The sequence below is a fragment of the Daphnia pulex genome, chromosome 7 (genome assembly GCF_021134715.1).
Source record: "Daphnia pulex isolate KAP4 chromosome 7, ASM2113471v1".
In the NCBI taxonomy this organism is placed as follows: domain Eukaryota; kingdom Metazoa; phylum Arthropoda; class Branchiopoda; order Diplostraca; family Daphniidae; genus Daphnia; species Daphnia pulex.
The window spans coordinates 4,470,915-4,485,104 of NC_060023.1; the positions used below are offsets into that span (position 1 = coordinate 4,470,915).

At 36.4% G+C, this 14,190-nt stretch overlaps 19 non-coding genes across 19 annotated transcripts; 14 read left to right on the forward strand and 5 right to left on the reverse strand.

Moving 5' to 3' along the window:
- Nucleotides 1-240: 240 nt before the first annotated feature.
- On the forward strand, nt 241-377 carry Trnal-uaa. Its single transcript has 2 exons — nt 241-277; nt 333-377. It is a non-coding gene; the product is annotated as a tRNA-Leu (tRNA).
- An 86-nt stretch (nt 378-463) lies between these two features.
- Nucleotides 464-535, forward strand: Trnaa-ugc. Its single transcript has one exon. It is a non-coding gene; the product is annotated as a tRNA-Ala (tRNA).
- A 393-nt stretch (nt 536-928) lies between these two features.
- Nucleotides 929-1,065, forward strand: Trnal-uaa. Its single transcript has 2 exons — nt 929-965; nt 1,021-1,065. It is a non-coding gene; the product is annotated as a tRNA-Leu (tRNA).
- Nucleotides 1,066-1,151: 86 nt separating this feature from the next.
- Trnaa-ugc lies at nt 1,152-1,223 on the forward strand. The gene has a single exon. It is a non-coding gene; the product is annotated as a tRNA-Ala (tRNA).
- A 394-nt stretch (nt 1,224-1,617) lies between these two features.
- Trnal-uaa lies at nt 1,618-1,754 on the forward strand. The gene is made up of 2 exons: nt 1,618-1,654; nt 1,710-1,754. It is a non-coding gene; the product is annotated as a tRNA-Leu (tRNA).
- A 551-nt stretch (nt 1,755-2,305) lies between these two features.
- On the forward strand, nt 2,306-2,442 carry Trnal-uaa. Its single transcript has 2 exons — nt 2,306-2,342; nt 2,398-2,442. It is a non-coding gene; the product is annotated as a tRNA-Leu (tRNA).
- Nucleotides 2,443-2,528: 86 nt separating this feature from the next.
- Trnaa-ugc lies at nt 2,529-2,600 on the forward strand. Its single transcript has one exon. It is a non-coding gene; the product is annotated as a tRNA-Ala (tRNA).
- Nucleotides 2,601-2,992: 392 nt separating this feature from the next.
- Nucleotides 2,993-3,129, forward strand: Trnal-uaa. The gene is made up of 2 exons: nt 2,993-3,029; nt 3,085-3,129. It is a non-coding gene; the product is annotated as a tRNA-Leu (tRNA).
- Nucleotides 3,130-3,215: 86 nt separating this feature from the next.
- On the forward strand, nt 3,216-3,287 carry Trnaa-ugc. Its single transcript has one exon. It is a non-coding gene; the product is annotated as a tRNA-Ala (tRNA).
- A 2,785-nt stretch (nt 3,288-6,072) lies between these two features.
- Trnac-gca lies at nt 6,073-6,144 on the forward strand. Its single transcript has one exon. It is a non-coding gene; the product is annotated as a tRNA-Cys (tRNA).
- An 810-nt stretch (nt 6,145-6,954) lies between these two features.
- On the reverse strand, nt 6,955-7,027 carry Trnav-uac. The gene has a single exon. It is a non-coding gene; the product is annotated as a tRNA-Val (tRNA).
- Nucleotides 7,028-7,762: 735 nt separating this feature from the next.
- Nucleotides 7,763-7,834, forward strand: Trnac-gca. The gene has a single exon. It is a non-coding gene; the product is annotated as a tRNA-Cys (tRNA).
- An 810-nt stretch (nt 7,835-8,644) lies between these two features.
- Trnav-uac lies at nt 8,645-8,717 on the reverse strand. Its single transcript has one exon. It is a non-coding gene; the product is annotated as a tRNA-Val (tRNA).
- A 734-nt stretch (nt 8,718-9,451) lies between these two features.
- Nucleotides 9,452-9,523, forward strand: Trnac-gca. The gene has a single exon. It is a non-coding gene; the product is annotated as a tRNA-Cys (tRNA).
- Nucleotides 9,524-10,333: 810 nt separating this feature from the next.
- Nucleotides 10,334-10,406, reverse strand: Trnav-uac. Its single transcript has one exon. It is a non-coding gene; the product is annotated as a tRNA-Val (tRNA).
- Nucleotides 10,407-11,141: 735 nt separating this feature from the next.
- Trnac-gca lies at nt 11,142-11,213 on the forward strand. The gene has a single exon. It is a non-coding gene; the product is annotated as a tRNA-Cys (tRNA).
- An 810-nt stretch (nt 11,214-12,023) lies between these two features.
- Nucleotides 12,024-12,096, reverse strand: Trnav-uac. Its single transcript has one exon. It is a non-coding gene; the product is annotated as a tRNA-Val (tRNA).
- Nucleotides 12,097-12,831: 735 nt separating this feature from the next.
- Nucleotides 12,832-12,903, forward strand: Trnac-gca. The gene has a single exon. It is a non-coding gene; the product is annotated as a tRNA-Cys (tRNA).
- Nucleotides 12,904-13,713: 810 nt separating this feature from the next.
- Trnav-uac lies at nt 13,714-13,786 on the reverse strand. The gene has a single exon. It is a non-coding gene; the product is annotated as a tRNA-Val (tRNA).
- Nucleotides 13,787-14,190: the final 404 nt, after the last annotated feature.

Here is a 14,190-nt window from a genome sequence, read left to right on the forward strand (position 1 = left end):
TATCCTTCATTTCTTCTACTGGTAGAAACCGGCTTTTGTCGTCCCAGCGGTATTTTCTGACGGCCATTCGGTTGTGGCACTGTCGATTAAACCTGCCATGATCTGCGAAAATTGAACAGAAAAGCATATAATTGCCATTAATTATTGATATTTTGCCCTGTCATAGTTACAATTGCGTGCTCTTTTCAATACACCTAGTTTACGCCACATTGCAATATAAGTAGTCATTGCGATAACAATGTCAAGATGGCCGAGTGGTTAAGGCGCCAGACTTAAGATACAAAATCAAATAATAGATTAATAGGTAATCTTGTTAAATCCGTTATTTGGCATTCTGGTCTTCGAGAAAGGCGTGGGTTCGAACCCCACTCTTGACAAAACCTTCCTTTCAAGTTTTATTCTTTTTACTTACATACGTGTCGCAATCGTTAAAAGTCACTCAAAGCAAACGAATTAATATTAAGGGGTTGTAACTCAGTGGTAGAGTGTTCGCTTTGCATGCGAAAAGCCCGGAGTTCAATCCTCCGCAACTCCATAGTATAAACACTTTCATTTTGAAAAAAAAGACCATTGTCAGGTCTGCCAACAGAATGAAACCACATTCCACATTCTTACGAATATCTCGTGAAAAGTGTAAATACCCAGTGATCAAACAAGTACTTGCAAAACGATAGGGCATAATCTTTCTTATCCTTCCTTTCTTCTACTGGTAGAAACCGGCTTTTGTCGTCCCAGCGGTATTTTCTGACGGCCATTCGGTTGTGGCACTGTCGATTAAACCTGCCATGATCCTCGAAAATTGAACAGAAAAGCATATAATTGCCATTAATTATTGATATTTTGCCCTGTCATAGTTACAATTGCGTGCTCTTTTCAATACACCTAGTTTACGCCACATTGCAATATAAGTAGTCATTGCGATAACAATGTCAAGATGGCCGAGTGGTTAAGGCGCCAGACTTAAGATACAAAATCAAATAATAGATTAATAGGTAATCTTGTTAAATCCGTTATTTGGCATTCTGGTCTTCGAGAAAGGCGTGGGTTCGAACCCCACTCTTGACAAAACCTTCCTTTCAAGTTTTATTCTTTTTACTTACATACGTGTCGCAATCGTTAAAAGTCACTCAAAGCAAACGAATTAATATTAAGGGGTTGTAACTCAGTGGTAGAGTGTTCGCTTTGCATGCGAAAAGCCCGGAGTTCAATCCTCCGCAACTCCATAGTATAAACACTTTCATTTTGAAAAAAAAAGACCATTGTCAGGTCTGCCAACAGAATGAAACCACATTCCACATTCTTACGAATATCTCGTGAAAAGTGTAAATACCCAGTGATCAAACAAGTACTTGCAAAACGATAGGGCATAATCTTTCTTATCCTTCCTTTCTTCTACTGGTAGAAACCGGCTTTTGTCGTCCCAGCGGTATTTTCTGACGGCCATTCGGTTGTGGCACTGTCGATTAAACCTGCCATGATCCTCGAAAATTGAACAGAAAAGCATATAATTGCCATTAATTATTGATATTTTGCCCTGTCATAGTTACAATTGCGTGCTCTTTTCAATACACCTAGTTTACGCCACATTGCAATATAAGTAGTCATTGCGATAACAATGTCAAGATGGCCGAGTGGTTAAGGCGCCAGACTTAAGATACAAAATCAAATAATAGATTGATAGGTAATCTTGTTAAATCCGTTATTTGGCATTCTGGTCTTCGAGAAAGGCGTGGGTTCGAACCCCACTCTTGACAAAACCTTCCTTTCAAGTTTTATTCTTTTTACTTACATACGTGTCGCAATCGTTAAAAGTCACTCAAAGCAAACGAATTAATACTAAGCGGTTGTACCTCAGTGGTAGAGTGTTCGCTTTGCATGCGAAAAGCCCGGAGTTCAATCCTCCGCAACTCAATAGTATAAACACTTTCATTTTGAAAAAAAAGTCCATTGTCAGGTCTGCCAACAGAATGAAACCACATTCCACATTCTTACGAATATCTCGTGAAAAGTGTAAATACCCAGTGATCAAACAAGTACTTGCAAAACGATAGGGCATAATCTTTCTTATCCTTCCTTTCTTCTACTGGTAGAAACCGGCTTTTGTCGTCCCAGCGGTATTTTCTGACGGCCATTCGGTTGTGGCACTGTCGATTAAACCTGCCATGATCCTCGAAAATTGAACAGAAAAGCATATAATTGCCATTAATTATTGATATTTTGCCCTGTCATAGTTACAATTGCGTGCTCTTTTCAATACACCTAGTTTACGCCACATTGCAATATAAGTAGTCATTGCGATAACAATGTCAAGATGGCCGAGTGGTTAAGGCGCCAGACTTAAGATACAAAATCAAATAATAGATTAATAGGTAATCTTGTTAAATCCGTTATTTGGCATTCTGGTCTTCGAGAAAGGCGTGGGTTCGAACCCCACTCTTGACAAAACCTTCCTTTCAAGTTTTATTCTTTTTACTTACATACGTGTCGCAATCGTTAAAAGTCACTCAAAGCAAACGAATTAATATTAAGGGGTTGTAACTCAGTGGTAGAGTGTTCGCTTTGCATGCGAAAAGCCCGGAGTTCAATCCTCCGCAACTCCATAGTATAAACACTTTCATTAAAAAAAAAAGACCATTGTCAGGTCTGCCAACAGAATGAAACCACATTCCACATTCTTACGAATATCTCGTGAAAAGTGTAAATACCCAGTGATCAAACAAGTACTTGCAAAACGATAGGGCATAATCTTTCTTATCCTTCCTTTCTTCTACTGGTAGAAACCGGCTTTTGTCGTCCCAGTGGTATTTTCTGATGGCCATTCGGTTGTGGCACTGTCGATTAAACCTGCCATGATCCTTGAAAATTGAACAGAAAAGCATATAATTGCCATTAATTATTGATATTTTGCCCTGTCATAGTTACAATTTCGTGCTCTTTTCAATACACCTAGTTTACGCCACATTGCAATATAAGTAGTCATTGCGATAACAATGTCAAGATGGCCGAGTGGTTAAGGCGCCAGACTTAAGATACAAAATCAAATAATAGATTAATAGGTAATCTTGTGAAATCCGTTATTTGGCATTCTGGTCTTCGAGAAAGGCGTGGGTTCGAACCCCACTCTTGACAAAACCTTCCTTTCAAGTTTTATTCTTTTTACTTACATACGTGTCGCAATCGTTAAAAGTCACTCAAAGCAAACGAATTAATATTAAGGGGTTGTAACTCAGTGGTAGAGTGCTCGCTTTGCATGCGAAAAGCCCGGAGTTCAATCCTCCGCAACTCCATAGTACAAACACTTTCATTTTGAAAAAAAAAGACCATTGTCAGGTCTGCCAACAGAATGAAACCACATTCCACATTCGTACGAATATCTCGTGAAAAGTGTAAATACCCAGTGATCAAACAAGTACTTGCAAAACGATAGGGCATAATCTTTCTTATCCTTCATTTCTTCTACTGGTAGAAACCGGCTTTTGTCGTCCCAGTGGTATTTTCTGACGGCCATTCGGTTGTGGCACTGTCGATTAAACCTGCAATGATCCTCTAAAATTGAACAGAAAAGCATACAATTGCCATTAATTATTGATATTTTTCCCTGTCATTGTTACAATTGTGTGCTCTTCTCAATACACCTAGTTTACGCCACATTGCAATACAAGATTCCTTCGGTAATATCCTTCGGTAATTTTTTTAAACGTTAAAGAGACAGAAAATAAAGGTTATGGTAGATTAATACATACTTTAACGTTTGGAAAATTCTGTTTCCCTTTATTCTCTTTCATAATTGATTCTTTATAACTAATTGACTAATAATCTGTTAATATAATGAGTGGTGCGACTTAGGTGTGGCGGAGGCTTCGGCCCGCCACCCCACGTCGCACTTCATGTTTAGATTAAGTTTTAGCAACATTTATTACTATAGTAACATGGAATTGGAAAAATTATTAGTTACATATTAACTATAAAGAAATGGATGTGCTCTTATAGCAGTTAGATTAAACCACCGCTGAAAAAATCTTAATTCAGGCATATAACCTAAGTGTTTTACGACCGGTTCCAAAATCGATACCGATGGTAGCGTCGCTAGCGATATTACCATAGCTTTACTTCGTCTTTCGTTACATTGTTTGGTGTACACACCAACCTGACCACGCTTTCCCTTAAATCTTATGTCAATGTTGGTCTAATGGTTAGCAACCCTGGCTGCCACTGGTATGGTTCTGAGTTCGAATCTCGATAAAGCCATTTAGGAAATTTAAATTTGTAACTTTTGAAAAATTACACTTAACAAGCAATCCAACACTCAACCGCACCAAATCCATGGACCCCACTTTTTTTTTCCCATTCCGCTATGGACGCTAGGAACGCGAGGGAGAGTAATAAAAAATGGCAACTAGGCTTGGTGGGAAACTGGTCAAAATTACACTTTACTAGATTGGGAATAACTCGGTCAATCTAATTCGGAATGTAAATTCCTTTTGGATTGGTATTAAGGGATGGCCAAGCAAACTTTTGGTCTAATTTGTTTTTTTTTTAAAGGTTAGCATTTACCCAAAAAGCGATGCCAAAGACCCCCTAAAATTGTTAAAATTTGAAAAAACTCAAACTTTAACATTAAATATCTCCCGAACAGCAGGGAATATTTAAATTCTGCAAAAACAGGTGAATCCGAACTAAAAAACTGGATATGCCTGAAATATTTCAGATTTCTTGGTCCCATAGGGGAATGGGAAAAAAAGTGGGGTCCATGGATTTGGTGCGGTTGAGTGGTGGATTGCTTGTTAAAAAACTTTCGGAGGTAAATGGAAGTGGAAGATCGGTGGTAACTCTTCACGACCGCTAAAAGATCTTGATGACTGTGGAGAGGACAAGGGAAGAAGAGAGAGATGGCCCAGAGCTTCAAAATGAGTATGTTCAAACATTTTTAAAATGTTCCTCAACTTCTTGGTTGATGACTAACTGTTAAAAACAAGGGGAATAGAAATTTTACTTTATCAAAAAATTTTTTAAAATCAAGATCATCATTTATTAAAAACAGTTAACAAAAAGAGGCAATAATAAGAACAATAAAGACGAAATCGAACAAGAACAATAAAAATAAAATCAAATATCATCAAAATATCAATATCATATCATCAAAACTTGTCTTGGTAGGGAAGATTCAAACTTGTTTTCTTTTTGTTAACACTGCTGAGCACTCACTGCACTGGCAGTTGGAAGGTTAAGCAAACAAAAGCGAATTCACTGCCTAGGATTCGGCAACCAGCTAGGTAACAAGTACGCAAATTAAATTTTTAAAACAGTAATGAAAACAAATGAAACCCCGTTACGACATGTATCAAATTTTGACAGAATTACGTACAAAATTTGGTGACGATTGGTCATTCAGGGAAGAAACGTATAAAGGATAACTAAATGGACATTAAACCCTCTGAATTTCACTACTATCTACTACTACCCTACCCCCTATACCCCACACCCTATATTGTTAAGGACCTTCGTATATAAATATACCTCAGGGATAAATCGATATTTCAGAGTCAGTTACTCTTAATTAAAATAGGGTAATAATACAAAAACGAGGTAAAATGTAAAAATATCGGTGGTATAGCTCAGTGGAAGAGCATTCGACTGCACATCGAAATGTTCCCGGTTCAACCCCGGATGCTCCCTATTAAGTTGAATCTAATACAGGGAATGAACTATTATTGGGTTTATTCAGTTAAATTGTTTCATTGTTGTGTTTATTGAATTTGAAAATCAGCTCAATAAAAATATTTCTACGTATCAGCCTGACTTTTGAAAGTTTGAAAGAAATTCTCATCAGCTTATGGAAACTGATCTGCGTTAAAGCTGTTCAAGAAGTATTATTTAATAACACACAGTTTCTTCACTCAAATAACTGAAATATCTGACGTGGCCTCCTGTTCAATAGAAACTCAATTATTAACCAAATGATTCTTTGTTTGCGCATCCTGTGTGAAACAAAAATTAAAAGATAAGGTTTTTTTCGCAAAATTAATACCTTATAATCCAGAATGTTGAAGGTAAACTCATACAAACATTTATGGGGGTATAGCTAAGTGGTAGAGCATTCGACTGCAGATCGAAATGTCCCCAGTTCAAACCTGGGTGCCCCCTTATAAAACGGATGTTCATCATTGAGATGTTTTAAAATGAAATAACTTGCGGTTTTCTGCATGCTTATCTGTTTATATGGAAACTTTTGTATCATTTATTTAAAGATTTACATCAAATATATAGTGACAAAACAATAATCACACAATAGAATTATCACTGTATCAGTAGCAGATTTGCGCACAATATAGAAAGAACCTGCCAGGTACGATTATCTCAGCGAAAAATGTAAAACCCCGGTCGTGTGTACAATTGCAATTAATACTTAAGAGTCTCATGCTGTTCCGACTGAGCTAGCCAGGCTCATACAAATCAACGTTGTAATCCAATACTATCTAATATGTCATGGTAAAATGCACTTGGATTATCGCTCGCACTATGGTGATAACTACATCGGTGGTTATGAGGATTTACTGCTAAGATACACATAAGTGATATTCCTATATTTTATCTTTTTACTTTGTATGTAATGAGTGCTAGGATGATAGACTGCATAGTTGTAAAATTATCTCTAGTGATGTAACATTACCATTTTGCAGGAATCAAGTCAAAACTTCAGCGGTTATTGTTGCGTTAAAAAAGCGCCAGTTTTGACTGCTTTTCGTTGGGATGACACCAGACGGATAGCCAAACAAATACAACTTGGTAGTGGCACCCTTTTAAGTGTACAGACCAGCTAGTTAGCGTGTAAGATTCCTACCGCTCTTCTTCCATTACACATTTTACATAGCAGTACACAAGTCCAGATATTGGCTATTATCGAGAAAGTACAAAAGGAAATGAAATTCCATACTCGGATTAAAGTTGTAAAATTGTTTCCACCCAGGATCGAACTGAGGACCTTCAGCGTGTAAAGCCGACGTGATAACCACTACACTATGGAAACGTCAATATCATAAAGATGGCAAAAAATTTATTTCGCCAAAATCACCATAACATGTTTATGTCCCCCAAATATATAATAAGGATATAGCTGACTTGACCTGAAAACCACACGATGACTAAATAGGCATCAATTATCGACATCTCGTTTCGTGAAATATCAGAGAAAAGAAATCTAATTTTTAAAAAATATCAATCGATATTTCAGAGTCAGAAACTCTTAATTAAAATGGAGGAATAATACAAATACGCGGTAAAATGTAAAAATATCGGGGGTATAGCTCAGTGGAAGAGCATTCGACTGCAGATCGAAATGTCCCCGGTTCAACCCCGGATGCCCCCTATTAAGTTGAATCTAATACAGGGAATGAACTATTATTGGGTTTATTCAGTTAAATTGTTTCATTGTTGTGTTTATTGAATTTGAAAATCAGCTCACTAAAAATATTTCTACGTATCAGCCTGACTTTTGAAAGTTTGAAAGAAATTCTCATCAGCTTATGGAAACTGATCTGCGTTAAAGCTGTTCAAGAAGTATTATTTAATAACACACAGTTTCTTCACTCAAATAACTGAAATATCTGACGTGGCCTCCTGTTCAATAGAAACTCAATTATTAACCAAATGATTCTTTGTTTGCGCATCCTGTGTGAAACAAAAATTAAAAGATAAGGTTTTTTTCGCAACATTAATACCTTATAATCCAGAATGTCGAAGGTAAACTCATACAAACATTTATGGGGGTATAGCTCAGTGGTAGAGCATTCGACTGCAGATCGAAATGTCCCCAGTTCAACCCTGGGTGCCCCCTTATAAAACGGATGTTCATCATTGAGATGTTTTAAAATGAAATAACTTGCGGTTTTCTGCATGCTTATCTGTTTATATGGAAACTTTTGTATCATTTATTTAAAGATTTACATCAAATATATAGTGACAAAACAATAATCACACCATAGAATTATCACTGTATCAGTAGCAGATTTGCGCACAATATAGAAAGAACCTGCCAGGTACGATTATCTCAGCGAAAAATGTAAAACCCCGGTCGTGTGTACAATTGCAATTAATACTTAAGAGTCTCATGCTGTTCCGACTGAGCTAGCCAGGCTCATACAAATCAACGTTGTAATCCAATACTGTCTAATATGTCATGGTAAAATGCACTTGGATTATCGCTCGCACTATGGTGATAACTACATCGGTGGTTATGAGGATTTACTGCTAAGATACACATAAGTGATATTCCTATATTTTATCTTTTTACTTTGTATGTAATGAGTGCTAGGATGATAGACTGCATAGTTGTAAAATTATCTCTAGTGATCTAACATTACCATTTTGCAGGAATCAAGTCAAAACTTCAGCGGTTATTGTTGCGTTAAAAAAGCGCCAGTTTTGACTGCTTTTCGTTGGGATGACACCAGACGGATAGCCAAACAAATACAACTTGGTAGTGGAACCCTTTTAAGTGTACAGACCAGCTAGTTAGCGTGTAAGATTCCTACCGCTCTTCTTCCATTACACATTTTACATAGCAGTACACAAGTCCAGATATTGGCTATTATCGAGAAAGTACAAAAGGTAATGAAATTCCATACTCGGATTAAAGTTGTAAAATTGTTTCCACCCAGGATCGAACTGAGGACCTTCAGCGTGTAAAGCCGATGTGATAACCACTACACTATGGAAACATCAATTTTATAAAGATGGCAAAAAATTTATTTCGCCAAAATCACCATAACATGTTTATGTCCCCCAAATATATAATAAGGATATAGCTGACTTGACCTGAAAGCCACACGATGACTAAATAGGCATCAATTATCGACATTTCGTTTCGTGAAATATCAGAGAAAAGAAATCTAATTTTCAAAAAATATCAATCGATATTTCAGAGTCAGAAACTCTTAATTAAAATGGAGGAATAATACAAATACGCGGTAAAATGTAAAAACTTCGGGGGTATAGCTCAGTGGAAGAGCATTCGACTGCAGATCGAAATGTCCCCGGTTCAACCCCGGATGCCCCCTATTAAGTTGAATCTAATACAGGGAATGAACTATTATTGGGTTTATTCAGTTAAATTGTTTCATTGTTGTGTTTATTGAATTTGAAAATCGGCTCACTAAAAATATTTCTACGTATCAGCCTGACTTTTGAAAGTTTGAAAGAAATTCTCATCAGCTTATGGAAACTGATCTGCGTTAAAGCTGTTCAAGAAGTATTATTTAATAACACACAGTTTCTTCACTCAAATAACTGAAATATCTGACGTGGCCTCCTGTTCAATAGAAACTCAATTATTAACCAAATGATTCTTTGTTTGCGCATCCTGTGTGAAACAAAAATTAAAAGATAAGGTTTTTTCGCAAAATTAATACCTTATAATCCAGAATGTCGAAGGTAAACTCATACAAACATTTATGGGGGTATAGCTCAGTGGTAGAGCATTCGACTGCAGATCGAAATGTCCCCAGTTCAACCCTGGGTGCCCCCTTATAAAACGGATGTTTATCATTGAGATGTTTTAAAATGAAATAACTTGCGGTTTTCTGCATGCTTATCTGTTTATATGGAAACTTTTGTATCATTTATTTAAAGATTTACATCAAATATATAGTGACAAAACAATAATCACACAATAGAATTATCACTGTATCAGTAGCAGATTTGCGCACAATATAGAAAGAACCTGCCAGGTACGATTATCTCAGCGAAAAATGTAAAACCCCGGTCGTGTGTACAATTGCAATTAATACTTAAGAGTCTCATGCTGTTCCGACTGAGCTAGCCAGGCTCATACAAATCAACGTTGTAATCCAATACTATCTAATATGTCATGGTAAAATGCACTTGGATTATCGCTCGCACTATGGTGATAACTACATCGGTGGTTATGAGGATTTACTGCTAAGATACACATAAGTGATATTCCTATATTTTATCTTTTTACTTTGTATGTAATGAGTGCTAGGATGATAGACTGCATAGTTGTAAAATTATCTCTAGTGATGTAGCATTACCATTTTGCAGTAATCAAGTCAAAACTTCAGCGGTTATTGTTGCGTTAAAAAAGCGCCAGTTTTGACTGCTTTTCGTTGGGATGACACCAGACGGATAGCCAAACAAATACAACTTGGTAGTGGCACCCTCTTAAGTGCACAGACTAGCTAGTTAGCGTGTAAGATTCCTACCGCTCTTCTTCCATTACACATTTAACATAGCAGTACACAAGTCAAGATATTGGCTATTATCGAGAAAGTACAAAAGGAAATGAAATTCCATACTCGGATTAAAGTTGTAAAATTGTTTCCACCCAGGATCGAACTGAGGACCTTCAGCGTGTAAAGCCGACGTGATAACCACTACACTATGGAAACGTCAATTACATAAAGATGGCAAAAAATTTAATTCGCCAAAATCACCATAACATGTTTATGTCCCCCAAATATATAATAAGGATATAGCTGACTTGACCTGAAAGCCACACGATGACTAAATAGGCATCAATTATCGACATTTCGTTTCGTGAAATATCAGAGAAAAGAAATCTAATTTTTAAAAAATATCAATCGATATTTCAGAGTCAGAAACTCTTAATTAAAATGGAGGAATAATACAAATACGCGGTAAAATGTAAAAATATCGGGGGTATAGCTCAGTGGAAGAGCATTCGACTGCAGATCGAAATGTCCCCGGTTCAACCCCGGATGCCCCCTATTAAGTTGAATCTAATACAGGGAATGAACTATTATTGGGTTTATTCAGTTAAATTGTTTCATTGTTGTGTTTATTGAATTTGAAAATCAGCTCACTAAAAATATTTCTACGTATCAGCCTGACTTTTGAAAGTTTGAAAGAAATTCTCATCAGCTTATGGAAACTGATCTGCGTTAAAGCTGTTCAAGAAGTATTATTTAATAACACACAGTTTCTTCACTCAAATAACTGAAATATCTGACGTGGCCTCCTGTTCAATAGAAACTCAATTATTAACCAAATGATTCTTTGTTTGCGCATCCTGTGTGAAACAAAAATTAAAAGATAAGGTTTTTTTCGCAACATTAATACCTTATAATCCAGAATGTCGAAGGTAAACTCATACAAACATTTATGGGGGTATAGCTCAGTGGTAGAGCATTCGACTGCAGATCGAAATGTCCCCAGTTCAACCCTGGGTGCCCCCTTATAAAACGGATGTTCATCATTGAGATGTTTTAAAATGAAATAACTTGCGGTTTTCTGCATGCTTATCTGTTTATATGGAAACTTTTGTATCATTTATTTAAAGATTTACATCAAATATATAGTGACAAAACAATAATCACACAATAGAATTATCACTGTATCAGTAGCAGATTTGCGCACAATATAGAAAGAACCTGCCAGGTACGATTATCTCAGCGAAAAATGTAAAACCCCGGTCGTGTGTACAATTGCAATTAATACTTAAGAGTCTCATGCTGTTCCGACTGAGCTAGCCAGGCTCATACAAATCAACGTTGTAATCCAATACTATCTAATATGTCATGGTAAAATGCACTTGGATTATCGCTCGCACTATGGTGATAACTACATCGGTGGTTATGAGGATTTACTGCTAAGATACACATAAGTGATATTCCTATATTTTATCTTTTTACTTTGTATGTTATGAGTGCTAGGATGATAGACTGCATAGTTGTAAAATTATCTCTAGTGATGTAGCATTACCATTTTGCAGTAATCAAGTCAAAACTTCAGCGGTTATTGTTGCGTTAAAAAAGCGCCAGTTTTGACTGCTTTTCTTTGGGATGACACCAGACGGATAGCCAAACAAATACAACTTGGTAGTGGCACCCTCTTAAGTGCACAGACTAGCTAGTTAGCGTGTAAGATTCCTACCGCTCTTCTTCCATTACACATTTAACATAGCAGTACACAAGTCCAGATATTGGCTATTATCGAGAAAGTACAAAAGGAAATGAAATTCCATACTCGGATTAAAGTTGTAAAATTGTTTCCACCCAGGATCGAACTGAGGACCTTCAGCGTGTAAAGCCGACGTGATAACCACTACACTATGGAAACGTTAATTATATAAAGATGGCAAAAAATTTAATTCGCCAAAATCACCATAACATGTTTATGTCCCCCAAATATATAATAAGGATATAGCTGACTTGACCTGAAAGCCACACGATGACTAAATAGGCATCAATTATCGACATTTCGTTTCGTGAAATATCAGAGAAAAGAAATCTAATTTTTAAAAAATATCAATCGATATTTCAGAGTCAGAAACTCTTAATTAAAATGGAGGAATAATACAAATACGCGGTAAAATGTAAAAATATCGGGGGTATAGCTCAGTGGAAGAGCATTCGACTGCAGATCGAAATGTCCCCGGTTCAACCCCGGATGCCCCCTATTAAGTTGAATCTAATACAGGGAATGAACTATTATTGGGTTTATTCAGTTAAATTGTTTCATTGTTGTGTTTATTGAATTTGAAAATCAGCTCACTAAAAATATTTCTACGTATCAGCCTGACTTTTGAAAGTTTGAAAGAAATTCTCATCAGCTTATGGAAACTGATCTGCGTTAAAGCTGTTCAAGAAGTATTATTTAATAACACACAGTTTCTTCACTCAAATAACTGAAATATCTGACGTGGCCTCCTGTTCAATAGAAACTCAATTATTAACCAAATGATTCTTTGTTTGCGCATCCTGTGTGAAACAAAAATTAAAAGATAAGGTTTTTTTCGCAACATTAATACCTTATAATCCAGAATGTCGAAGGTAAACTCATACAAACATTTATGGGGGTATAGCTCAGTGGTAGAGCATTCGACTGCAGATCGAAATGTCCCCAGTTCAACCCTGGGTGCCCCCTTATAAAACGGATGTTCATCATTGAGATGTTTTAAAATGAAATAACTTGCGGTTTTCTGCATGCTTATCTGTTTATATGGAAACTTTTGTATCATTTATTTAAAGATTTACATCAAATATATAGTGACAAAACAATAATCACACAATAGAATTATCACTGTATCAGTAGCAGATTTGCGCACAATATAGAAAGAACCTGCCAGGTACGATTATCTCAGCGAAAAATGTAAAACCCCGGTCGTGTGTACAATTGCAATTAATACTTAAGAGTCTCATGCTGTTCCGACTGAGCTAGCCAGGCTCATACAAATCAACGTTGTAATCCAATACTATCTAATATGTCATGGTAAAATGCACTTGGATTATCGCTCGCACTATGGTGATAACTACATCGGTGGTTATGAGGATTTACTGCTAAGATACACATAAGTGATATTCCTATATTTTATCTTTTTACTTTGTATGTTATGAGTGCTAGGATGATAGACTGCATAGTTGTAAAATTATCTCTAGTGATGTAGCATTACCATTTTGCAGTAATCAAGTCAAAACTTCAGCGGTTATTGTTGCGTTAAAAAAGCGCCAGTTTTGACTGCTTTTCTTTGGGATGACACCAGACGGATAGCCAAACAAATACAACTTGGTAGTGGCACCCTCTTAAGTGCACAGACTAGCTAGTTAGCGTGTAAGATTCCTACCGCTCTTCTTCCATTACACATTTAACATAGCAGTACACAAGTCCAGATATTGGCTATTATCGAGAAAGTACAAAAGGAAATGAAATTCCATACTCGGATTAAAGTTGTAAAATTGTTTCCACCCAGGATCGAACTGAGGACCTTCAGCGTGTAAAGCCGACGTGATAACCACTACACTATGGAAACGTTAATTATAAAAAGATGGCAAAAAATTTAATTCGCCAAAATCACCATAACATGTTTATGTCCCCCAAATATATAATAAGGATATAGCTGACTTGACCTGAAAGCCACACGATGACTAAATAGGCATCAATTATCGACATTTCGTTTCGTGAAATATCAGAGAAAAGAAATCTAATTTTTAAAAAATATCAATCGATATTTCAGAGTCAGAAACTCTTAATTAAAATGAAGGAATAATACAAATACGCGGTAAAATGTAAAAATATCGGGGGTATAGCTCAGTGGAAGAGCATTCGACTGCAGATCGAAATGTCCCCGGTTCAACCCCGGATGCCCCCTATTAAGTTGAATCTAATACAGGGAATGAACTATTATTGGGTTTATTCAGTTAAATTGTTTCATTG